This window comes from Cavia porcellus, unplaced genomic scaffold, assembly GCF_034190915.1.
Source record: "Cavia porcellus strain 051 isolate PalLab524CR breed Dunkin Hartley unplaced genomic scaffold, mCavPor4.1 scaffold_13, whole genome shotgun sequence".
Classification (NCBI taxonomy): Eukaryota; Metazoa; Chordata; class Mammalia; order Rodentia; family Caviidae; genus Cavia; species Cavia porcellus.
The window spans coordinates 33,540,628-33,551,801 of NW_026947496.1; positions in this window are offsets into that span (position 1 = coordinate 33,540,628).

Consider the following 11,174-nt stretch of genomic DNA (forward strand, 5'->3'; position numbering starts at 1 on the left):
TTAATTTTAGAAGCTGGCACAATTCTGTAGGCTACAGAACACTATAATGCCCTTCAGACTGTTTTCAATATGAAGGGTGAGATAACGCATTAGGGCAAGCTTTGCCCCTTGACTATCAGATAGGAAACACTTTGAAGAGTGTCTTCCTGGGCTGGTCAGATGCTGCCCTGTGGTCCTGAAGGAGACAAGATGGATCAACCAGGAGAGATCTGGTCTGCCCCTTGCAGAATAGAAACCAGCCACTGGGACATGAGGAGGAAGAGGAGAAGGGGGAGGGGGAGGAGGAGGAGGAGGATGTGGTAGCACAGCTACACAGCAACTGACATGGGACCCTGACTGGAGAAGAGAGTGTAGAGTAGGAGATAAATGTAGATCTAGGGGCTTTCTGAATGGTGAGTATGAGCTGGATTCAGGATCCCACTGCCAAGCACCATTGTCCTGACTGAGTTCCAGGTTCTCTTATCTTGCTCTGGGGATGGAGAAGCAGCAGAAGCCACGTCCTTCGAGGAGGATGCTGTAGTGTGAACTTAAAAGATTGCACATGCAATAGGGATGCTGATTTTAAGGTTCCAGAAATCCATGGGTGTTGGGAGCCGCGGCCGAGCCCGGTCGCCTTACTTGGCGGATGTGAGGCCTGTAGGAAAGAGCAAAGCCTGAGCTAGATTACCCCTCCCATCGAGTGTGCTAAGATGGCGCTTATCTCCTGCTTGGTAAACAACCCGCCCTGTAAGATCTCCTGCTTCCTGCTTGGTAAACAACCCGCCCTGTAAGATCTCCTGCTTCCTGCTTGGTAAACAACCCGCCCTGTAAGATCTCCTGCTTCCTGCTTGGTAAACAACCCGCCCTGTAAGATCTCCTGCTTCACAACCCGCCCTGTAAGATAGTCTGCCTAGCAACAACTGATGTTAGCCAATCAGCCCGCATCGCGCGCTTTGAACTGGTTGGCCACTGTAACCCTATAAAAGTGAGTGCCTCTCCCGCCACGAAAAAAGAAGCAGAAGAAGCATGCAAGGAGCCGCGGAGAGCGGACCGGTGGAGGCTTCGGGACAGACTGTAGGGAGAAGCACGCAAGGAGCCGCGGAGAGCGGACCGGTAGAGGCTTCGGGACAGACTGTAGGGAGAAGCACGCAAGGAGCCGCGGGGAGCGGACCAACAGAGGCTTCGGCCGGGAGGATTCCCGGGGCAGGCTGTACGGAGAAGGAAAATAAAAGAAAAGGTTGTCCACTGCCAGACTTTGTTGTGTGTCCTTCCTGCCGGCCGGGAGTGACACCGACACATGGGAATATAGATTGAGGGATTTCTATCTGCAAGAATCTGTGAAGAGATAAAAGAATTTGTGAAGAGATTGATGGGGCAGGTGCGATTTGACCCAGATCACTCTTTGTAAGACTAAGTGTCTTGGGTTGGGAGTTTAGTAGCTCAAGTGCCTGCTTGAGTGGTTAATTACCAAAATCCCTCCTCCCAAAAAAGTAGTCGTGTTCACATTTCATACAAAGTATATACTTTGGGCATGTATATTGTGTGCCTTTTGAACACTACCTGAGGAGATATTTATAAATCGAGATAATTAAGTCAAGGCAAACCCTTTGTATCCTTTAAAATTAGAGAGGAACATTGTCATCTTTAAAAAGGTTGATATTTGCCTCAAAAAAATTCATTTTAAGTTGACCTGAGCACCATTGGATGTGGTTTGGATTTTGTGGTACTCTGGGATTCCTTGTTCTCGGTGCTTCAGGCTGAGCAGAGTGGCAGGAGCTGTGACAGACATATCCTCACTTTGGGCTGTACTTCCAGAAGTATGTGAGGCAGATTTAGAAACAAAAATTTCTTGGAAACTTACAGCTGAAATTTAAACACAGTATTTGCTAATTCCTTTATATGACTATGCCCAATAAGGTTGAAAATGTTTCTGTAATACATTGAAAGGTTTATGTATAGCAATTTTAATTCTCCAAGGGTTTTACATTATCGTAATTTGTTATATACAGGTGTTTTGTTTGGGGCAAACCATGAAATTGATAAAGACAATTTTCCTATTTCCCTGATCTAGGAAATAGTATCAGGAGAACATAGCTTTCAAAAATGCAGTAAAGAATACAAAACACAGATGTAAATAAAAATTTTAAGTCATAAACCAGGTAATAAAGCACATCAAATAGGAAGTATGTCTGCTCTTTGCTTCACTCAGAATTTATGTTTACTTTTCCTGCAGTGCTAATAAAATCTTTGCTGTCATTTTTCAGCTCACACAAAAAAAGATGCTCACAAATAGTTCTGGAGTCTTGTGTTCACATACTTTTCATGTGATAATTGTTGGTGGGCACATTATAAAATTTAGAAGTCTCAAGATACAAACTTGCAAGTACTTCTGGGCAGGCACTTGGGTAGCCTTGAAGTAGCTCTGTGTGCCTATAATAGCAGCAGCAGCAGCAGCAGCAGCAGCAGCAGCAGGAGCCACATTCCTGCATCCCCTTGGGTGTCCTGTGGCTTGAATCCCAGGAAAGCAGCCCATACCCTTTTCTGTACCAACAAGGAAAAATGGTCCTTCCAGGGACGTGACAGCCTACCTGCCTCTTACAGCAAGCTTTGTCCATTCTAGCTCATGCAGGACAGACCAGTTCAATACAGTTGCATGTGGAGGAATAATTATTGGTGGCAAGAATGGATTTCTCCTACTGGTAAAATGTGCTGGGCCCACTGTGTGGTTAACAAGGTCCAAGTGCCCCATGTCACCCCCACGGAGAACTACATGAACTGCTGGAACATGGGGAAGGGCAGAAAGTGCTGCAGACTACCTGCTGGGAAAATTGCAGAAACCTTCTAAGGCAGGTCCAGACAGAGAAACAAGCCAGGCCAGGGCGGCACATTTCTTTGGATGTCATTTCAATAGCACAATTGCCATAGTGACGTTAAATTGTGTTAACGTGCTCTGTTAAAGGAGATGCTGTAAACCAAGGTGTACCTCCATAGCTCTCTTTAACTGTGGAGACCACATTCCAAGAACCCCAGAGGATGCCTGAAACCCCAGTGGTGCCACGTCCTAATGTACATTATGTAATCAAAACTGTAGTGAGTATTGAAATTACAAAGCATTGATTACAGTAAATTGTTATTAATTCCCCTCAAAATGCTTCTCCTTGTTTATCCCGGTATTCTTACTATTATCTGAAGCAGTTCTGAAAGTTCTCTTTCATGAGTGTCTTTAGTTGCACTGTTGTGGCTACCCGTGTGTCCTGAATCAATTCAAAATGTTTTCCTTTTGTGGTCATTTTGAGTTTGGGAAAGGGTAGAAGTTGCACAGCATGCGATCCAGTGAATAAAGAGGATGAGCACTCAGCGTAATGATTTTAGGAGCCTGCCTTTCCATTGGATGGCACTTGGGCAGCAGTATTCATCATATTTTTAATAACCAAGTAAAGACAGGTATGAAAGGTTTCCAGAACTGCTTCAGAAAGTGGCAAGAACAATGCGTATTCAAAGCGAGCGGTATATTTTGAAGGGGATTAATGGTAACGTGTCTTTTACTGTAACATTATTTAAAAATTTAAACATTCATTGGCGATCACTCCTTGTACAAACACACCTATGAAAAAGTTTGATTTCTAAGTTAAGCACAGTAAGACATTTATGTCAACTGTAATAATAAGCTAGAGCAATTATGACAATATGCTGCAATAAAAGTCATTTAAAACATAAATTTTTTAAATCTAGAATTTTCCATATAATATTTTCAGACTCTCATTGACAAAAGGTCACTGAAACCACAGGAAGTGAAACTGGAGACAAGGGCAGACTCCTGTACTCCTCAAAACGATTAAGATTTAAGGGGAGGGGCTGGGGATTTAGCTCAGCTGCATAAGCACCTGCCTTGCAAGCAGGCAGTCGTGAGTTCGATCCCTGGTACTGATAAAAAGTTAAAAGATTTAAGGGGAGCCTTGTTTTTTACATAGGATATTGACATTTACTAGAAAGTTCTCTGAGGCTCAGCTTCTCATATTCCAAGGTGCTCACATTTCAAGATGTTTACTTGTGAAAAGGACTCAACTGCCGAACACATATAAATAGTAAAATATGTGATACAGTTTTTAGGTAAAGAAGTTAGCTGAGTTTGGAGAGTTTCTCCATCTCTTTGCTTTCATTATGTATGCAAATGACATATCTATATTGAGAACAAATTGTTTTCACACAGGTAATTAGCATTTAATTTCCATTTCTTGGCTGCAAACAGAAAATAGACCTCACTAGCCAGCAGAGATTCAGCACTGGCTTCTCTGTGAACTGTCTCCGGGCTGCCCTTGCTCTACACATCCCCTGGGTTTCCATTGTTCTCGCATTTGGACCGAGTACCCAGTTCTACATGATCACTTCTATAACAAAAGCCTTCTCTAAGCAGTTGTTACCAACTCAGTGCATCCTCTGATGCATTGTCATTTAGGACAGTGTGACCCTAAACTCTGGAACCAAGCCGATTCCCACCCATTCCGCAGTGACCAAGCTAGATTTTCGAGGTCAGTGTGATTTATGGTTTGAGCTAGAGCTGACGGCACTGTCACAAGGCAAAATAGCAGGCTGCCTTTTTGTTGGTCTAGCATTTTCCCCATGAATTTAGAGAGAGAGACCGAAGGTAACCCCATCCCCTATCTTGAGGCAGTGAAGCAGAGCCCGGAGGCAGTGCCGGATGCTGATGTCACATGGTCCCTGTTGGTGTCTCTCTCTGTGAGACCTTGGGTGTTACACTCAGGACACTTTGCAGATAATCATGAAAGAACTTGGAGAAGACAGTAAAGTAACTCAGACTCCTAGGCTGTTTTCCTTCAGGTGACTCTACTTAAGTCTGTTAGTCTCATGTGTTTATGACTGTATCTACAGAATAAAGAAAGAGGTATTTTATGAGTGATATGGCAAGCATCTGGCCATATGATTATAAATTAGCTCTTACATCATAAAATGGTCAGATCCTGGATACTTATTTCCCTTAGTACCTAGCATGGTTACTGGATAGAGGGACCCGTGGGCTTTTTTCTAGATTCTTGGTGTCCTGAACAAAGAATTGGACAAGACACACAGAAAAAGTAGTGAAGGTACTGTTTCTAGAACAAGGCATACAGCATTCCATAACCTGTGGTCAATGATAGGAAAATCTTTTAAAGACCTTCTTATCTGTGGCTGGTGTCTGTTTTAGATTGAAGCTTTTCTTCATCAATTTTGTAAGTTTCTTACATGATTAAGGTTCATAAGTGAATTTTGGCCCTTTGGAAAAAAAAAAAACCAAACAAGAAAACATTTTACAATTCCAAAGTAATTTCTAGGAAAAATTGTCAGCATGCGTCATAATCACTATAGTTCCCTGAAATTCGGGAATAACTTATATGTACATAAAAAGATATCCAGACTTCCACTTAAGTCACCTTCAATCTTGAAAGCATAAATCTCTCTCTATTTGCTTTACAAAAAACTCTACTTATACTTCTGCATGGCTACCTATATGTCTGGATTTAATTCTTTCACCAAAAGCACAAAGGATCAAGGAGCAAGAGACCAGTTCCTCCAAATGTCAGGACTTAGCTTTTCAGTAACACTATGTACCCACAGCTCCCAGAGTCACACACAGTTTACTGCTGTGAGAGGCTGGGAAGGGGTCACATCAGGAGAACCCCCAGCTCCCATCCCCGGTTTATTGTGCAGTCTGAGCCAAAAGGTTCTCCCAAGGAGCTGCAAACTCAGACTGTCAGTAACCATCAAAATTCCAGGTGACAAGTGAAAGAATCTTGCCCTAGGCTGGACACTGTATACCGTAAAGCCTTGGAGGCGGAACCAAGGGGCTCTATCTTCCCTGCCCCTAGGAATTTACCTGTGGCGCGAAATGAATACCAATGGGCTACCTGCACATCACTAATGCCCCTCAGGCACCACCCCAAACCTAAGCTACACATGTCCATCGGAGAGATTGCCAGACCCGGGAGACAATGCCGGATCCCAATGGTTCGGGGGTCTCTCTCCGCATTCTTAAAATAAAAGTCATTTATATTTCATACTCCTTTCCAATTCTATCAACAAGCAGAGAGAAGGCTTAGCAGTGTTTCAGGTTGCTGATGTTTACACCAATTCCTGGCATGTTTCTGAAGGACCACATGTCACCTACTGAGGTGGAAGGGGAATCTTTTATTTGGAGGATAAACACAAATCAGTAAGCAACCCAAAGTCATGCGCTTATAGTGTCCTACAGAGTTAGGAATAAATGAGTGAACTCAAAGTTGGGAGGGGCTCTGAGGTGGGGTAGAGGGGGGAGGCTGGTGGAGCAGCTGGTCCTTAGAGTTTAAAGGGTAGAAGCATTTTTTCACCCCAGCTCAAGCTAAGGTAAAGATCACAGCAGGCACCAAAGGAGTTCCCAGCCTATTGTCCTCATCCACTATATTCCCCTGGCCGTGGAGGAGTACACAGTGACCTCTTGAAATACTTTGAGCAGAGCACTTGCTATGTGTCATTACTGAGTTAGATAGAAATATTATAAGCAATCAGATAGGGCTGGGCCCTCGAAGGAGTCAGTGCAGAGGGCCAGATACCTTGCAACCTTGGAGGAGACAGACATCTCTCCCTGAGGGCCAGATCTCAAAAAAAAAAAAAAAAAAAAAAAGATCCAGCAAATAAATCCACAACCTAAGAAGTGATATTCTAAATAGTTCTTTATCACCCTTGGGAAGCCAGAAGTCACCATCCTAATCCCCTCCAGGAAGAGTCACTGGTCTGTATGCATGCCTGCTTGCTATGTCACTGTTTCCCTATTTGTCCCCAATGTAATCAGTTTTACCTGAGCAATTAGTCTTACTGGTTGACCATAGTTCTGGCCCACTTTATACCCACCTTGCAAGTTCCCATGTTTTCGCCACCTTGGACTTAGCTCACTTTGTGGTTTTACTCTCTAAAAGTCCCTAGAAAAGACAGAGTCTTTGATAACCCACTGGGGACCCCTCTGTCTCTCTCAGACAGAAGCTTTCTTTCTTTCAATAAACATATTCTACTCTTAATCTCCCTTGTTCCTAAAATTCATTTTTCAATTTTAGAGAAAAGGAATTCCTACAGAATATATAGTAGGTTGCGAGTTTTGTTTTCCTATATCACTAACAAAATGTGTACACCACTATTAATAACCATTCTGAAAGGAGAAATTAAAATTTGTTAAATGATAATAATGATGGCAACCAATAATCATGTGTTGAACACAAACATTACTTAAGGAGAACCAACCATGGAGGGTTTTGAGAACTTGGTAGAAGTTCCTGAGTGCTCTGATTTAAGAACCAATCAGAGGCAGAATTGAGCCCACAGCTAACAAACTGATTCTGTGAGTGTTACTGCCACTTAGGTTTACATGCTCAGGGTCATTTGCCCATCACTGAGCAAACCAAACAGATCATATATTTTGGTAAAAAGGAAAAAAGATTTATTGAAAATGAGGTCTGAGGAGAAGGAGGTAATTGCTGGCCACAAATCACCATTTCACCATGCACAGGTGAGTAAGGGTCTTTTAAGGCAAGGACTGGTGTGGGCAGGAATACAATGGAACACTAGATGTGTTCAGGCTTGTTCTGACCCTTCCTGGATTCACATTTCTTCCTCTCTCACCATAGAATAAAATAGGGCTTGGCCTCCTTGGTGCCTGCACATTCTGCATATTCTGATATCTGCATATTCTGTCCATTTGTCTGGGCTGAGGAGAGGTGGGGGTTTATAGACAACTAAGTTAGGTAGAAATATTACAGGCAGTCAGACAGAGCTGGGCCATCAAGGAAGTCAGTGCAGAAGATAGATACATTGCCACTGTGCGGGAGACAGGCAACTCCGCAGAGGGCCAGATCTCAAAGATGAAATGAAATGCACCCAAACACTTCCCCCTAAGGACAAACAACAGTATTTGGTATTCTAAATAGGTATCAATCACCTTGAAGAAGCCAGGAAGAGGCCCATTCTGGTTTATGCCACTTGCTATATGACTTGCTTCCCCCATTTGATCCTGATTTAATCAATCTTACCTGAGCAATTATACTCATAATCTTATTGGTTGACCATAGTTTTGTCCCACCTCATGCACACTCTGTTTTGGACCCTCCTTATCTTGTGGTTTTGCTCTGTTATGCCAGGGATATAGCTCAGCGACATAGCATCTTCCTGGCAAGTGTGTGAGGTCCTGAGTTTGATTCCCAGTACTGAAAAAAAGAAAGAAAGAAAATCCCTAGAAAAGACAGGGTCCTCAGCAATCCACTTGGGACTGCTTTTGTCTGTCTGTCTGTCTCTCAGACAGAAGCTTTTTTTCCCCAATAAATATTTTTTGCTCTTAACCTCTGTTGTTCCTAAAATTCATTCTTTGATTTTAGAGAACACAAACTATTACCAGACATCTAGCAGGTTGGGAATTTCTTTTGCCAGTATCAGGGGAAGTATTTATGCCCTAGTCCTGACGAGGTTTGGAGAAGCCACTTGTCTCTAAAGGAAAAAAAAGATCTAACTTTCAAGATTCTGTTTTGCAGTGCCAGTTCCATGAGGACTAAAAAGGGGGTGGGACAGGGAGAGGTGACAGAGAATGGCACAGGTGGAAATGCTAAGAACAGTTGGCTTTGATTTTTGTTTGTTTTGCAGTGTTGGAAATTGATTCCAGTGTTTTGTGCATGGTAGGTAGGTGCTCTACCACTGAGCTATACCCTCTACCCTTTAAAAAACTGGTTTTTGTTTGTTTTTTTCCTTTTTTTTTTTTGAGACGGGGTCTGGCTATGTAGTTCAGGTAGGGCTTGAACTCACTATGGAACCCGATTAGCTTCAAATTCATGGAAACTCTCTTGCCTCAGCCTCCAAGTGCTGGGATTATAAGTGTGGGCCACTGCATCCTGTACTTTAGACAGTTTTAAGGAGTAATTACGTCTTCCTAAACTGTCAAAAGTATGATGGAAAAGCAGACAGATATTCTACCTAAAACTAAAATAGTGCTGCTTATAAAGTAAGAGCTGAAAAGGGACACAGGGTTTGTGTTGTTATGTTATGTTTGGTATGTTAGAGTGCTTTGAGGAGGCACAGTGAGAACCCGTGAGTAAAACATCTAATACAACACCTGAATTTGGAAGGAAAGTACCGGGTTTGCAAGATGACGAAAGTACCAAGTGCTGGGAAATGCGCAAATGAGCTGAAGGAAAGGACACCGGACTTAACTGCAAGAGGATTTGAATGGGACCAGGAGGGGCTGCAGGTGCCAAACTAAGAAAGGGTGACTTTGAGTTCTATGAGGTATGTTGATGGTATTTTTATCGGGATTGCATTGAATTTGTATAAAAGTTTTGGGAGAATGGCCATTTTCACAATATTTATTCTTCTTATCCATGAGCAAGGGATGTCGTTCCACTTTCTGAGATCCTCTTCAATTTCTTTTTTCAGTGTATTATAATTTTCCTTGTATAGGTCTTTCACATCTTTTGTGAGAGTAATTCCTAAATTTTTCATTTTTTGGTTGCTAATGTGAAGGGTGTGGCTTCTCTTATTTCTCTCTCTGTGATTTTCTTGTTAGTGTAGAGGAATGCTATTGATTTTTGAGTACTGATTCTGTATCCAGCTACATTGCTGAATTTATTTATTATATCTAGAAGTCTTTCAATGGAGTTTTGGGGTCTTCTATGTAGAGTATCGTCATCTGCAAGTAATGATAATTTAATTTCTTCTTTTCCTATCTTTACTCCTTTTATTTCTCTCTCTTATCTAATTGCTCAGGCTAGTATTTCCAGTACTATATTAAATAGGAGCGGTGATAAGGGACATCCTTGTCTTGTGCCTGATTTTAAAGTAAAGGCCTTCAATTTTTGGCCATTTAATATGATACTGGCTGTTGGTTTGTCATAGATTTTTTTTATTATTATATTGAGGCAAAGACCACCTATTCCAATTTTCTGCAAAGTTCTCATCATAAATGAATGTTGGACCTTATCAAAAGCTTTTTTCTGCATCTATAGAAAAGATCATGTGACTCTTACTTTTGGTTTTATTGATGTGGTGGACTACATTTATTGATTTACGTACGTTGAACCATCCCTGAATGCTTGGGATGAATCCCACTTGGTCATGGTGTATAATCTTCTTGATGATTTGCTGCATCCTATTTGCCAATATTTTATTGAGGATTTTTGCATCTGTGTTCATTAGGGAGATTGGTCTGTAGTTCTCTTTTTCAGTTGGGTCCTTCTCAGGTTTTGGTACTACAGTAATATTTGCTTCCAGGAATGACTTAGGAAGGATTGCTTCCCTTTCAATTTCATTGAAGAGTTTTGAGGAGTATTGGCATTAGGTTTTCTTTGTATTTCTTGTAGAATTCTGCAGTAAATCCGTCTGGGCCTGGGCTCTACTTTGTAGGAAATGACTTAATTACATTTTCAATTTCATTAATAAAAATTGGGTTATTCATCAGTTTAACATCTTCTTGACCTAGCTTTGGTACTTCATATGCTTCTAGGAATCTGTCTATTTCTTCTGTGTTATCAAACCTTTGAGAGTAGAGGTTTTCGAAATAGGTGTTGATGATCTTTTCTGTATTTCTATAGGATCTGTAGTGATTTCTATAGGGTCTGTAGTGATTCGCCTTTTTCATTCATTGTTGCATGAATTTGAGCTTTTTCTTCCCTTTTTAAATAAGGTTGGCTAATGGCTTATCGATTTTATTTTATTCTTTCATAGAACCAACTCTTTGATTCATTGATTTTTTGGATTATTTTCTTAGTCTCTATTGCATTGATTTCTGCTCTGATTTTTATTATTTCCTCTCTTCTTTTGGCTTTGGGCTTGACTTGCTGTTTTTTTTCTAGATGTTTGAGGTGTAACATCAGGTTATTTATTTGTATTCATTCTGTTTTCCTGATGTGGGAACTCAGTGCAATAAATTTTCCTCTGAGGACAGCTTTCACTGCATCCCACAGATTCTGGTAAGTTGTATTTGTGTTTTCATTTGTTTGTAGATAGTGTTTAATTTTTTCTTTAATTTCCTCTGTGACCCACTGATTACTCGAGTGTGTTATTCAGTTTCCATGTGTTTGTGGGATTTTTGCAGTATCTTTTATCATTAATTTCTAATTTCATAGCACTATGATCCAATAGCATGCAAGGGATAATTTCAACTCTTTTGCTTTTATTTAAATATGTTCTGT